We start from the raw sequence: 16,109 nt of genomic DNA, 5'->3' as shown, positions 1-16,109 counted from the left end.
TTAAACTGGTCTGGTATGAGTCGAATTTCTGTTCCTAAAATTTAAAGAGTTTTGGACCGAGAGAAATCATGAGCTAAGTTGATCATTTTATGACTCAGCAGCATAAAACTTTCTATTTCATATTTAAGAGTTAGAGTTTAGTAGCAAACTCTGTATGGAATTACACCATGAACCAAGTCAATTCTAAGTGCCTAAATTCTAGTCTAGTTCACATGTGCCACTGAAATGTAACCATTTAGTGAAATATAAAGAACTTGAGAAATTAGGGACTAAAAATGTAAGCTGGAAACATTATTTTGAGGTGCGCCTTATATTTTTAGCTTTATTAAAAATGACATTTTTACTGCTATACCATATAAACAGAAATATTACTTCCTAAGATGAAGTTAGTTTTTATTAGATAATTATTTCAATAATTACTGAAAAATGTTCTTTGAATTGTTACATATGGCGATTGAATAGAATGATTAAGACAAGACCAAGGTCATGTGTTCAGTTTTATTTTCTCCCTCTTGTACCTATATGGAAAAGAAGCTCTATAAAAATTAGATATGGTAATGTATGTGCCTCTTGATGCATCATAATGTCCCATTAAATGCTATTTTCCCTTCTTTATTCTAATACTTTATACTGGAGTTGTCCCTATTGGAATACCATAGTTGGTAATAAACAAGAAGAGATAACTGAACTAGAAAAAATATTGTCAAACTCTGATTCTAAATGCTTTATATACTGAAGTTGTTTGTAGTGATTTGCTAATGAGGTATTCCATCACTGAAAACCTCTAGTTCTGCTAAGACCTTGCTTCACCTGTGAGTCTCCAGCTTTCACTCAAACTATCAGTCCTAACAGATACTCTTAACCTCCCACTTCAGCCACATATTTCCCATCAACTAAAGTGCATCTTAGATCTCAACTTTAAATTTCTTTTCTTGATCTTTCAACTGGCATATATAATTTAGAGGAAAAAAATCGCTCCCAAGAGGCACCCAAGTGTCTTCTAAGGACAATGGGTCAGTGTTGGAGGAGAAGGGAAATTTTGAATCCTGAATGGGTTTGGGTATTGGTCACTCAGATTATCCTCTGGTTCCACTGGCTTCATGCCTGGCTATGAGGGAGGGGTGGTGGTGAGGGGTGGGGATCCAAAGATTGAACTGAAAGCTGAAAGAACCCTTTCATTAGAATCTCTTAAGAGATTTTGGAAGCCCAAGGCAATTGTACTTTGCAACTTTTGTGCTAGTGGGATCAAAGGGGTGGGGGGAGTAGAAGAGTGTAGGGTACTTTTCCCTATACAAGGTTTCTATTCAGTATGGAAATATCACCGTGTCTGAGCAGTAGATCAACTGACAACTGGAATGCAGAATAATTGGAAATGGCATTTCATTATGATGAGTCTTGGAGATTTCATTGTAGCACTGATAATCTAGGATAAAATCAAGAGCATAGTAGGCAGTTTGGGTCTGGGGGTGGTGGTGGTTTACAATGGCTTTAACATCACTGAAGGATCCAGACCAGAAGAAGAAAGGAATAGTAGATGAATACAGTACCTGCGAGGACTACTTCCTTAGCAGAGTAAGACAATCCTGGACCTGTTTTGGAAAACTGATTATGTGAAAAGGGTCTGAGATCCATTAACCCCAACAAGTTGAATTATGTTCTGTGAGAAAAAACAATGAGATATCATGAATATTCAAAAGCAAAAGCTTAGTAGGATTTTGCAGAAACTGGAGTTGGAGGAATTCTAGGTCCTTGGAAACTAAAAACCTCAATGTGGGCATTTTCACTGTTGAGGTTTCCAATGTTAATTATTGTCTACATTCTAAACACCTCCTGATGTCTAACCCACAACCAAAATAGTTTCTTTTGATACAGAACCTGAGAGTTAGGAGCTCAGTTTTCTCAGCAAATTGGGGTTTGAATCCTATTTCTTTCTCTTACATGCTTTCAACCTTAGGCTAATCATTTCAGTTCTCTGAGTTTCTACTACATCTATGATGAAAAGAATGATAAGAATAGACATCCTTGCCTCATTCCCAACCCTAGTGGGAAAGTCTCTCATTGTTAAGTATAATACTAGCTATAGATATTTTATACATGTTCTTTAAAAAGTTTTGGGAATTTCCCTCTTTTCCTAATTTCCTGAGGCTAATGGAGTTCAGGTAACTTGCCCATGGCCACACTGGTAAACAATGAGTCTGACTGAGAACCAAGACTTTTTCTTCAAACTCCATTCTCTCTGGGATTCTAATGCATGTGTCAAACTAAGAAGGCCTGAACAGCATGGTCAGAAAGTGGTGAGCATGCAATATGACTAAAGAATATGTGTTTCTCTGGAGAGTAGTAAAGATTACATACAATTAGATTGGTTTGTGGAAGACATCTTTAGAGTTTGGAGAATGAGGTGGTATAGGTTGGGACTGGAATTAGGGACCCAAATTAGTAATTTGCTAATAATGTGCTCCATTACTTGAAACAGTATTTGAGAACCCCTAGTTCTAGCAAGAATCGACGAAGTCCTAATTCTCTTGGGGTCTAAATTCTTCTGGTAAGATTGATAAGGTCCTAAATAAAAGGAAGTAGCAGTGGAGATTTCCTTGTTTGTGATTTCTGATTAGGTCTTTTGGTTCTAGGTTAAACTAACCTAGGATCTACCTATAGATATCTATACCGAGAATGTTAGGGTCCAGGACTCCGGGGTTTCCCCAGAGAGCAAACCACACGGACACGGAGATGTAAATCCAAGCAAAGTCTTTATTCAGCCAGCCAGCTGGGGCCGACAGCACCTCCCCTGACACGCAGGCCGAGTCCGAGCTGCCGACCCCCAGGTAACTTTAGGTAGGGATTATATAGGGTTTTCACAGCCGTTGCACCGAAGCCGGTGCATTTCCACAACCAATAATTTTAAAACACATTCTATATATTCTATATTTTAACCAATGGAGTTGAAACGAGAACGCCCCGGTTACCTAACCGCTTCCCGTAATCTCTAGCTCACACGAGCGTGTCCACGTGACTTATCACGGGTTATGTCCCGAGGCTATTGCCCACCTCTGGTTATCTAACTTAGGGCAGGCGTGTTAGCTTCGGGCAGTTTCTAAGAAAACTGGGTGGCTCTTGCTCTAGGGTTTAGCTAGGTTTTATTAGTTCTTTTTCCTGACTTTTGCTGCTCTTTGCACTTCTTTACAGAGAATACCTATAAAATATCTGTAAAATAAAAAAAGTACTTAAGATAACAGTCATTATTGTAATAAATATACCCACAAATGTCAAGGCTTTAGCACAATAGAGGATTATTTCTTGGCCATGCAACAGTTCGGTGGTCATAGTTAGCATATGGCTTTCAACCATGAGATAATTCAGAGACCCAGACAGCTCCTAGCAAAGTGGCATCCGGTTTGTGGAAGTGAATAGAGGAAAGAGAATGAAACATACTTCTTAAAAGCTGTGGCCAGAAAGTGACATGCATGCCCTTTATCTTATTCCATTGGCTGACTGGGTCATATATATATCCACAAAGGAGACTAAGAAATAGGTTTAACTTATATGCCCAAGGCAAGAGCAGGGGAGACAGACATAGATCTTGGTGAGAAGTATTTGGTGAGAAGTCTGTGCCTTAAAAAATTAAAATCAATAGCTAGAAAGTATAAATTCATAAAAGACTTAAGAGTTATTGTTTCAGCACGTGTATTAGTTTCTTATTGCTGCTGTAACAATCTGCCACAAACAAGGTGGTTTAAAACAACACCCATTATCTTGGTGTTCTGAAGGTCAGAAGTTAGAAATGGGTCTTGCTGGCTAAAATCAAGGTACCAGCAGAGCTTCATTCTTTCCTGGAGGCTCTAAGGAGAATCTCTGTCCTTACTTTTCCCTCTTCTAGAGGCCACTCACTTTCCTTGGCTCATAGTCCTGTTCCATCTTCAAACCCAGTAATGGCTGGTCAAGACTTTTTTCATGTTGTTGTCTCTCTGGTTCTGACCCTTCTGCCTCTCTCTTGCAAGTAAACTGACCCATGTGATTACATTGAGCCCATTATGATAATTCAGGATAATGTCCTCCTTTTAAGCTCAAATGATTAGCAAGCTTAATTCCATCTAAAAGTTCAGTCTCCCTTGTCATGAACTTTAACATAGTCACAGGTTCTTGGGATTGGGACTTTTTTGAGGGGGGGAGGGGATGTTTATTAGTCTAACTACTATAGTACAGTAGAATTTCATAGATATTTTATGAATGGATATTATCATTTTATTATCTTTTCTATTAAATTAGGAAATGCAGCCTGTGGAAAGATTTAAGTAGCTCAACATTCAAATTTCAGCACTGTCATTTAGTAACTGTGCAAGCTTATTAGTTTAGATGAACTATATAACATCTGTAGGGCAATTTTCTAACATGTAAAAATAAAAATAAGTAACACTTTTACCATAGATCTGCTGTTAAGGCTAAAATAGATACATGTATGTTTAAGATACTCCCTGAAACACTGTTCATTAAAAATAAGCTGGTTTGTTTCAATGTATTTATTTTATACAGGGTTGGAGAAGATCAGTACAGCCTTAGATAAAGGCATCATTTTTTTAACCTCAAGTTTCAAATCTAGCTGTTTTTGAGTCTGCAGTGACATGATGACTGTAAAGGCCAGTATTTGTCAGGAGAAGGGACAGCATCTAAATTCCAAACATACCTTTTAGCTATTAAAAACATGGACCCCTAATCACAGAAATTAAGAAACTCAGAAAGAAACGTTTCTACTTACTGGGAAGGAAGTTAGAGTGCCTTCAGAGCTCAGGGAGAGAGTGGGAGACCTGTCCCTGTGGGAAGACAGATTTACAGTAGTAGGAGTCAGGTGGAGATGGTACTAGAGTTCTCCAGACAAATTGGCTCCAAGAGGAAAAACTAAACATATAAGAAAGAAAAAAAAAATGGGCAATTTTAGGAGAAAACAAAGTCTCCTCTCACCAAATCCATTTGGAACTCTGATAAATTATCTTAGAGGGAATCTTTATATCTACACAGGTGAACAGATTAAGAACAGCTGTAAAATGAATTAAGTTTGAAATTGTATCCTGATTCTCCTTCCTTCTGGGTATAGACACAGCAAGTCTTACGTGCCACCAGTAGGCACATGGAAGGTAATGTTGAGAATCACCAGTATTCCAGTACATCATCACAGCCATTGATAAATTAACAGATTAAAGCCAGAGATGAGCTGGAAGATTCATTACCAGTGAGAGTCAACAAAGTCTGTAATCATGCTAAGAAAACTGACCTCTAGTTACAGGATCAGAGAATATCAGACAGTGGATGTAACAAGAACAGGGTGAAAATCAGAGGCCAGGCAAGTGCCGAAAGTAGAGGACAGTGGAAGCCATCTGAGAATAACATGTCAGAGTTAAAATCATGGCTCTCATACAAACATAAAATGCATATGTGTCAAATTTTTTTTTTACTATAAGGAGGGGGTAAGGACCACATTACAAATGTTTGAAAGAGAATTCAAAGAGCATGTGTAGATAAAATTGCGGTATTTCCAGAATCTCTCACCTGGCTTTAGCGCATCTCCATACAATAGGTATTGCCAGGGGGTGGAGAGGAGTAGTCCATCTCCATATAAATAGGTAATTACGAGGGCCAGCTAGGGCTCATCTGGACCAGAGAGATTGGGTGGGGTCTCTTCTGCAGCCTGGTGGTGAGAGACACAGGGTAGCAGAAGTGGATGACATCTTGTAAGAAATAAACTTTATTTCTCCCTTTGACTGATTTCGGTCTCAAAGGTATTTGCCCGGGAATTCCCCTCCTCCACCCCCCACCCCAGTTACAGCCTGCGTTCATTTAAGTGATCAGGAGTGCTAAAGTGAATTTACAATAAATGCCATCCTCTTCAATATCAGGCCAATAATCAATTGCATTCCACATAGTTCATCTGCAGTTCTATGGACAAGAACCACTCATAACCCTATCACTTTTCTACAATTTACGGAGTTGTAAAATAACTCACAGACAAGGGGTGATTTGAGGGGAGGAGTGTTACAGAATCATATAACCCAGAAGGGTATGCTAGACAGGACAGATGAAAAATCTTCCCCATTTCCTGTCATTTTTTCCCCACAGTCTTGCCTGTCTGACCACATGCAGACCACTCTTGTATTTTGTCAGCTTTCTTCAGCACTGGTGTCATCTCAAAATCGAGAATGAGCGTAAGGAATCCTGAGTCTGATGAGACTGAGTTCTCCCTTTTCAATTAAAAAGAAAACAGTATTCATTGAACAAGTACATGTAAGTAAGTTTTTTGTTTTCATGAGTGAAATTGGGGACTTTAAGGAAATTTAGTTCAATTATAGAGAAATAATGAAATTTATAGATTTTCTACATTTCAATGAAGACATTATTAGACTGACAAATATGCCAATGGATGAATATAGTTTCAGTCAAAAAATAAAGTGCACAATCCAGAATATCCCAGGCATTGAGGAAGGACTGGATTTGCTCCTTTGCTAAATACACAGTGAGTAACACCATGCTTGAGAAAGTAGCAGAAGTTACTTTATTTAAAAAAAATCAGACCTCTTCTTACTGAGTCAAAATCATGGTATTTTATATTATGCTGCAGCATAATTAAATGTTCTCTACAGTTCATCAGGAAGTGGGAATGTGGCCAAGACTAGCTGAAATTTCAAAGTAGTTGAAGGACTTCCCTTCTCCCTCCGTGATATTCTCTTTTCTGGCTCTCTTTGCTGTCCCTTAGGTACCAAGTGCCTCTGTACAGCTTTCAGTTTGCCAGAATTCACCAGTGTACGAACCATCCAGGCGTGCCAGTTACCCATGTTCTCAGCTTGCCTATCCATCTACTTCTCTGGAATATGATCCAGAGCAGGGCACGTGGGTTAACTTTCAGTTTGCAAATGATGTATATATAGACTTACTCCATTTGAAAGAGAATGATGAGTCAGAGCTTAAAGGAGTGATCTCAAGTGGTAATGGATTTAGGGTGAAGGAAATAAATGATTCCAAAGCAATGAAATCTTAATGGCCTATGCTGGAAGGCAGTGGGTGGGGCCAGGGTTGAGAGATACCTGTAGTGTTACATGGACTCTACAGGTGGCACTTAAATGACAAGTAGGCCCTGCTCATCCTCCAGTGTGAGAGAATAATGCTTAATCCGTGTGTTTAAGTATCACACATTACACAGGAACACATTTCCCATTCACTAGACCACCTATGTTATGTGGTGAAGCTGAGCTACACCCCCCTAAAGAATACAATTCAGGAGCAAAGTTTGTATATACTCTAAAAGTATTTGCCAGATAATTAGAAAATGTTCCACTGCCTCAAAGACCTTCTATGTAATACACAGTTAAATGATTATTTTGGAGCTTATTTGGGGGTATTACTACCTTTTAGAAAGCATTGTTATTGGGCACTTTTTTCTAGGAGACATTAATGCATGTAATTAAAAACACACAATTCACCCTCTCTGCAGGACATCTATGAAACCATTTATGGGTTGTTTTTTCTTGTCCTTCTAGGTGTTGCTGACTGTGGGCTCAAAGTAATGAGAAGAAAGTTATTTTTAGTTTGGCATAAGTGTTTTGGTTGCTCTAAACTAAAAAGGCTTATTTAGAGTTTGCATACACTACTATGGTACATTGTGTTTTATACAAAGCTAATTGCTTTCCTTAGTTTTACCATTATCCATTTTTTCTTTCTAATAAGCCTTTCTCCACTAAAGAAATGAAAATGGAATAGATTTGCACTGCTGGTTGGGAGCAAATAAAATGTTCAAAGTAAAGCAATATATTAAAAACATTTCTCTACCACTACCACCCCAATGTATAAGGGCTGAATTTTGCCATGTGTTTGGAAAATAAGTGTGAAAATTAATGTGCCCAATATACACTCATGTGACTAGATGAGCCCAAATTATCGTTACCCATCTGCATATTTGCAAAGGTCATAGGTGAGAGAGACTTTTTACAACGCTTCTGCTCACAGGTAACCCAATATTCAGAATCATCACTGTATGCTTTTATTAAGCACTTAGATGTCCCCTCATCTATGCTGGTTGGTGAACAAAGAATGTAACTCCTCACAGACTTTGAAGTTACAAGCTTACTATCTAAAATAGTAAAAAGAGAGACTATTGATGAAATCACTGAAGTCTCACCATCAAGTTTCAAGCCCAATTTATCCAGACAAACGAATACTAAGTTGGATATAAAATCCAAACCACTGTCCTCAGGCCATTGAATATTTGATAGTATATGGAGATGTAATTCTTTTTTTTTTTTCTTTTTTTTTTTCTTTTAGATAATTTTTATTGAAAGGTAGTTGACGCACAGTATAACATTACATTAGTTTCAAGTGTACAACACAGTGATAAAACATTTATATACATAATTCTAGGTTCCAGCTATCACCCTACCAAGCTGTTAAAATATCTTGACTATATTCCTTATGCTATACATTACATCCTGGTTACTTATTTATTTTACCATTGGAAGTCTGTCCTTTTTTTTTTTTTTTTTTTTGTGAGGGCATCTCTCATATTTATTGATCAAATGGTTGTTAACAACAATAAAATTCTATATAGGGGAGTCAGTGCTCAATGCACAATCATTAATCCACCCCAAGCCTAATTTTTGTCAGTCTCCAATCTTCTGAGGCATAACAAACAAGTTCTTACATGGAGAACGAATTCTTACATAATGAATAAGTTACATAGTGAACAGTAGTACAAGGGCAGTCATCACAGAAACTTTCGGTTTTGCTCATGCATTATGAACTATAAACAGTCAGTTCAAATATGAATACTCATTTGGTTTTTATACTTGATTTATATGTGGATACCACATTTCTCTCTTTATTATTATTATTTTTAATAAAATGCTGAAGTGGTAGGTAGATACAAGATAAAGGTAGAAAACATAGTTTAGTGTTGTAAGAGAGCAAATGTAGATGATCAGGTGTGTGCCTGTAGACTATGTGTTAATCCAAGCTAGACAAGGGCAATAAAACATCTACGTATGCAGAAGATTTCTCTCAGAACAAGGGGGGTGAGGTTCTAAGCCTCACCTCTGTTGATCCCCAATTTCTCACCTGATGGCCACCCTGCGACTGTGCCTGTCTTAGGTTGTTCCTCCCTTGAGGAATCTTACCTGTCTCTGGCTAACCAGTCATCTTCTGGGGCCATACAGGGAAATGTAAAGTTGGTAAGTGAGAGAGAAGCTTTATTGTTTGAAATGGTTAGCTTTTTATTTCTTTGCATATTTATGCCCTGTAGCTTCTATGCCCAGCATTTGTCTTGAGGTTTGTTTACCACTTGGAAGAATTATGATACTCGGTAAATTTGATATGAGGCACGAATTCTATTTAAGGGTTGTAATTAGGAGGGAAGAAGGAAAGCTATAGAAGTAGCAGGCGGAAGAAAACATGGGAAGATTGATTATTCCTTTGACATATCTTCTTGTAGAGTAACTTCAGCATGTATAGGTTTTAAGCTACTACTTAAATTGCACACACACATTAACATAATAGGAGTATAGTTACATAACCAAAGCATACCTGTACTTACCAGCCATCTCCAGTGAAACCAAGAAAATCACTTAGGCACCCTAGGCATTTGTGCAAATTTATCTATGATATGGTGGATATTGTCCAAATGAACTTGAACAGTCTGAAAGAAATCCGAAAAATTAAAACATCCCATTCCTGGGGAATGTTCACATCCCTTATGTTCTTTTAACAGTAAATAGTCTGTAGTTGTAAGATTTTGGATCGCTACAATTTGCACTTCTTCTACTTCTTGGTTGAGTTCCAACAGTATAGATCCAGTCAAATTTGTTGTTTTACTGTATGCACAGGCCAGCTTAGATATCTCCTTCCTCATTCCCATGACAAGTCCAGGAACTGGTGGGATGAGTGCATCTACAGCTGTAGCAGTGCATGGATCTTTGTTGGGGTTATTTGATGATCATCTTCTGGCATGAGTCTTCCAGAGAGTGCTGATGTTGGAAGTTCTCTTTCGTATCGTATCTTAGTTCATTTTCGGGGTAGCCCAATTAGGCTTTGATCCTCTGTATAAACACAAACAGACCCTTTGCCTACACTTTTATATGCCCTTTATACCCTTGTGTAGAACTCATTAGAGGTTACCACACAGGAAAAAGACTTTTTTTTTTGTTTTGTTTTGTTTTGTTTTGTTTTTGGTATCACTAGTCTACACTTATATGATGAATATTATGTTTGCTAGGCTCTCCCCTATAAACCCCTTTACAGTCACTGTCCATCAGCATAGCAAAATGTTTTAGAATCACTACTTGCCTTCTCTGTGTTGTACAGCCCTCCCTTTTCTCCTACACCCCCATGCATGCTAATCTTAATACCCCCCTACTTCTCCCCCCCCTTATCTCTCCCTACCCACCCATCCTCCCCAGTACCTTTCCCTTTGGTACCTGTTAGTCCATTCTTGAGTTCTGTGATTCTGCTGCTGAGTTCTGTGATTCTGCTGCTGTTTTGTTCCTTCAGTTTTTCCTTTGTTCTTATATTCCACAGATGAGTGAATTTCATTTGGTATTTCTCTTTCTCTGCTTGGCTTATGTCACTGAGCATAATACCATCTAGCTCCATCCATGTTGCTGCAAATGGTAGGATTTGCTTTCTTCTTATGGCTTAGTAATATTCCAGTGTGTATATGTACCACTTCTTCTTTATCCATTCATCTACTGATGGACACTTAGGTTGCTTCCAATTCTTGGCTTTTGTAAATAGTGCTGTGATAAACATAGGGGTGCACTGATCTTTCTCATACTTGATTGCTGCATTCTTAGGGTAAATTCCTAGGAGTTCAATTCCTGGGTCAAATGGTAAGTCTATTTTGAACATTTTGATGTACCTCCATACTGCTTTCCACAATGGTTGAACTAACTTACATTCCCACCAGCAGTGTAGGAGGGTTCCCCTTTCTCCACAGCCTCGCCAACATTTGTTGTTGTTTGTCTTTTGGATGGCAGCCATCCTTACTGGTGTGAGGTGATACCTCATTGTAGTTTTAATTTGCATTTCTCTGATAATTAGCGAAGTGGAGCATCTTTTCATGTGTCTGTTGGCCATCTGTATTTCTTTTTTGGAGAACTGTCTGTTCAGTTCCTCTGCCCATTTTTTAATTGGGTTATTTGTTTTTGTTTGTTGAGGTGTGTGAGCTCTTTATATATTCTGGATGTCAAGCGTTTATCGGATGTGTCATTTTCAAATATATTCTCCCATACTATAGGGTTCCTTTTTGTTCTATTGATGGTGTCTTTTGCTGTACAGAAGCTTTTCAGCTTAATATAGTCCCACTTACTCATTTTTGCTGTTGTTTTCCTTGCCTGGGGAGATATGTTCAAGAAGAGGTCACTCATGTTTATGTATAAGAGGTTTTTGCCTATGTTTTCTTCCAAGAGTTTAATGGTTTCATGGCTTACATTCAGGTCTTTGATCCATTTTGAGTTTACTTTTGTATATGGGGTTAGACAATGGTCCAGTTTCATTCTCCTACATGTAGCTGTACAGTTTTGCCAGCACCACCTGTTGAAGAGACTGTCATTTAGCCATTGTATGTCCATGGCTCCTTTATCAAATATTAATTGACCATATATGTCTGGGTTAATGTCTGGATTCTCTAGTCTGTTCCATTGGTCTGTGACTCTGCTCTTGTGCCAGTACCAAATTGTCTTGATTACTATGGCTTTATAGTAGAGCTTGAAGTTGGGGAGTGAGATCCCCCCTACTTTTTTCTTCATTCTCAGGATTGCTTTGGCTATTCGGGGTCTTTGGTGTTTCCATATGAATTTTTGAATTATTTGTTCCAGTTCATTGAAGAATGTTGCTGGTAGTTTCATAGGGATTGCATCATATCTGTATATTGCTTTGGGCAGGATGGCCATTTTGATGATATTAATTCTTCCTAGCCACGAGCATGGGATGAGTTTCCATCTGTTAGTGTCCCCTTTAATTTCTCTTAAGAGTGACTTGTAGTTTTCAGAGTATAAGTCTTTCACTTCTTTGGTTAGGTTTATTCCTAGGTATTTTATCTTTTTTGATGCAATTGTGAATGGAGTTGTTTTCCTGATTTCTCTTTCTGTTGGTTCATTGTTAGTGTATAGGAAAGCCACAGATTTCTGTGTGTTGATTTTGTATCCTGCAACTTTGCTGTATTCCGATATCAGTTCTAGTAGTTTTGGGGTGGAGTCTTTAGGGTTTTTTATGAACAGTATCATGTCATCTGCAAATAGTGACAGTTTAACTTCTTCTTTACCAATCTGGATTCCTTGTATTCCTTTGTTTTGTCTGATTGCCGTGGCTAGGACCTCCAGTACTATGTTAAATAACAGTGGAGAGAGTGGGCATCCCTATCTAGTTCCCGATCTCAGAGGAAATGCTTTCAGCTTCTCGCTGTTCAATATAATGTTGGCTGTGGGTTTATCATAGATGGCCTTTATTATGTTGAGGTACTTGCCCTCTATTCGCATTTTGCTGAGAGTTTTTATCATGAATGGGTGTTGAACTTTGTCAAATGCTTTCTCAGCATCTATGGAGATGATCATGTGGTTTTTGTCTTTCTTTTTGTTGATGTGGTGGATGATGTTGATGGACTTTCGAATGTTGTACCATCCTTGCATCCCTGGGATGAATCCCACTTGGTCATGGTGTATGATCCTTTTGATGTATTTTTCAATTCGGTTTGCTAATATTGTGTTGAGTATTTTTGCATCTACGTTCATCAGGGATATTGGTCTGTAGTTTTCTTTTTGGGTGGGGTCTTTGCCTGGTTTTGGTATTAGGGTGATGTTAGCTTCATAGAATGAGTTTGGGAGTATCCCCTCCTCCTCTATTTTTTGGAAAACTTTAACGAGAATGGGTATTATGTCTTCCCTGTATGTCTGATAAAATTCCGAGGTAAATCCATCTGGCCCGGGGATTTTGTTCTTTGGTAGTTTTTTGATTACCGCTTCAATTTCGTTGCTGGTGATTGGTCTGTTTAGATTTTCTGTTTCTTCCTGGGTCAATCTTGGAAGGTTGAATTTTTCTAGGAAGTTGTCCATTTCTCCTAGGTTTCCCAGCTTGTTAGCATATAGGTTTTCATAGTATTCTCCAATAATTCTTTGTATTTCTGTGGGGTCCGTTGTGATTTTTCCTTTCTCGTTTCTGATACTGTTGATTTGTGTTGACTCTCTTTTCTTCTTAATAAGTCTGGCTAGAGGCTTATCTATTTTGTTTATTTTCTCAAAGAACCAGATCTTGGTTTCATTGATTTTTGCTATTGTTTTATTCTTCTCAATTTTTTTTATTTCTTCTCTGATCTTTATTATGTCCCTCCTGCTGACCTTAGGCCTCATCTGTTCTTCTTTTTCCAACTTCGATAATTGTGACATTAGACCATTCATTTGGGATTGCTCTTCCTTTTTTAAATATGCTTGGATTGCTATATACTTTCCTCTTAAGACTGCTTTTGCTGTGTCCCACAGAAGTTGGGGCTTAGTGTTGTTGTTGTCATTTGTTTCCATATATTGCTGGATCTCCATTTTGATTTGGTCATTGATCCATTGATTATTTAGGAGCGTGTTGTTAAGCCTCCATGTGTTTGTGAGCCTCTTTGCTTTCTTTGTACAGTTTATTTCTAGTTTTATGCCTTTATGGTCTGAAAAGTTGGTTGGTAGGATTTCAATCTTTTGGAATTTTCTGAGGCTCTTTTTGTGGCCTAGTATGTGGTCTATTCTGGAGAATGTTCCATGTGCACTTGAGAAGAATGTATATCCTGTTGCTTTTGGATGTAGAGTTCTATAGATGTCTATTAGGTCCATCTGCTCTACTGTGTTGTTCAGTGCTTCCGTGTCCTTACTTATTTTCTGCCCAGTGGATCTATCCTTTGGGGTGAGTGGTGTGTTGAAGTCTCCTAGAATGAATGCACTGCAGTCTATATCCCCCTTTAGTTCTGTTAGTATTAGTTTCACATATGCTGGTGCTCCTGTGTTGGGTGCATATATATTTAGAATGGTTATATCCTCTTGTTGGACTGAGCCCTTTATCATTATGTAATGTCCTTCTTTATCTCTTGTTACTTTCTTTGTTTTGAAGTCTATTTTGTCTGATATTAGTACTGCAACCCCTGCTTTCTTCTCACTGTTGTTTGCTTGAAATATGTTTTTCCATCCCTTGACTTTTAGTCTGTACATGTCTTTGGGTTTGAGGTGAGTTTCTTGTAAGCAGCATATAGATGGGTCTTGCTTTTTTATCCATTCTTTTACTCTGTGTCTTTTGATTGGTGCATTCAACCCATTAACATTTAGGGTGACTATTGAAAGATATGTACTTATTGCCATTGCAGGCTTTAAATTCGTGGTTACCAAAGGTTCAAGGTTAGCCTCTTTAGTATCTTACTGCCTAACTTAGCTCGCTTATTGAGCTGTTATATACACTGTCTGGAGATTCTTTTCTTCTCTCCCTTCTTGTTCCTCCTCCTCGATTCTTCATATGTTGGGTGTTTTGTGCTGTGCTCTTTCTAGGAGTGCTCCCATCTAGAGCAGTCCCTGTAAGATGTTCTGTAGAGGTGGTTTGTGGAAAGCAAATTCCCTCAGCTTTTGTTTGTCTGGGAATTGTTTAATCCCACCATCATATTTGAATGATAGTCGTGCTGGATACAGTATCCTTGGTTCAAGGCCCTTCTGTTTCATTGTATTAAATATATCATGCCATTCTCTTCTGACCTTTAGGGTTTCTGTTGAGAAATCTGATGTTAGCCTGATGGGTTTCCCTTTATAGGTGACCTTTTTCTCTCTAGCTGCCTTTAACACTCTTTCCTTCTCCTTGATCTTTGCCATTTTAATTATTATGTGTCTTGGTGTTGTCCTTCTTGGATCCTTTCTGTTGGGGGTTCTGTGTATTTCCATGGTCTGTTCGATTATTTCCTCCCCCAGTTTGGGGAAGTTTTCAGCAATTATTTCTTCTAAGATACTTTCCATCTCTTTTCCTCTCTCTTCTTCTTCTGGGACCCCTATAATACGGATATTGTTCCTTTTGGATTGGTCACACAGTTCTCTTAATATTGTTTCATTCCTGGAGATCCTTTTGTCTCTCTCTATGTCAGCTTCTATGCGTTCCTGTTCTCTGATTTCAATTCCATCAATGGCCTCTTGCATTCTATCCGTTCTGCTTATAAACCCTTCCAGAGTTTGTTTCATTTCTGCGATCTCCTTTCTGGCATCTGTGATCTCTTTCCGGACTTCATCCCATTTTTCTTGCGTATTTCTCTGCATCTCTGTCAGCATGTTTATGATTCTTATTTTGAATTCTTTGTCAGGAAGACTGGTTAGGTCTGTCTCCTTCTCTGGTGTTGTCTCTGTGATCTTTGTCTGCCTGTAGCTTTGCCTTTTCATGGTGATAGGAATAGTTTGCAGAGCTGGGACGAGTGGCGGCTGGAAGGACTTCCTTTCTTGTTGGTTTGTGGCCCTCCTCTCCTGGGAGAACAGCGGCCTCTAGTGGCTTGTGCTGCGCAGCTGCGCGCAGACAGGGTTTCTGCTTCCTGCCCGGCTGCTATGGAGTTAATCTCCGCTGTTGCTGTGGGCGTGGCCTGGCTCAGGCAGCTGCTCCAAAATGGTGGAGTCGCGTTGGAGGGGGAGCGGCTGGGAGGCTATTTATCTCCGTAAGGGGCCTCCCTGCTCTCTGCAGCCCAGGGGTTAGGGTGCCCAGAGATCCCCGGATTCCCTTCCTCTGGATTAAGTGTCCCGCCCTGCCCCTTTAAGACTTCCAAAAAGCACCCGCCAAAACAAAACAACGACCACCAAAAAAAAAAAGAAAAAAAAATTTTTTTATTAAAAAAAAAAAAATTATTTTAATTAAAAAAAAAGGTGGTCGCTCGTTTTTCTTTATTCTCCGGTGCCAGCCTCAGGCCTCTGCTCACCGGTCTTGCTGCCCTGTTTCCCTAGTATTGGGGTCCCTATCCCTTTAAGACTTCCAAAAAGCGCTCGCCAAAACAAAACAGCAAAAAAGCAAAAAAAAAAAAAATGGTCGCGAGCTTTTCTTATGTCCTCTGGCTCCCGGCCTCCAGTGCCTGCTCACTGTTCTTGCTCTCCTGT

Source organism: Manis pentadactyla, chromosome 8 (genome assembly GCF_030020395.1).
Source record: "Manis pentadactyla isolate mManPen7 chromosome 8, mManPen7.hap1, whole genome shotgun sequence".
Classification (NCBI taxonomy): Eukaryota; Metazoa; Chordata; class Mammalia; order Pholidota; family Manidae; genus Manis; species Manis pentadactyla.
Note: the sequence above shows the minus strand (reverse complement) of the source record.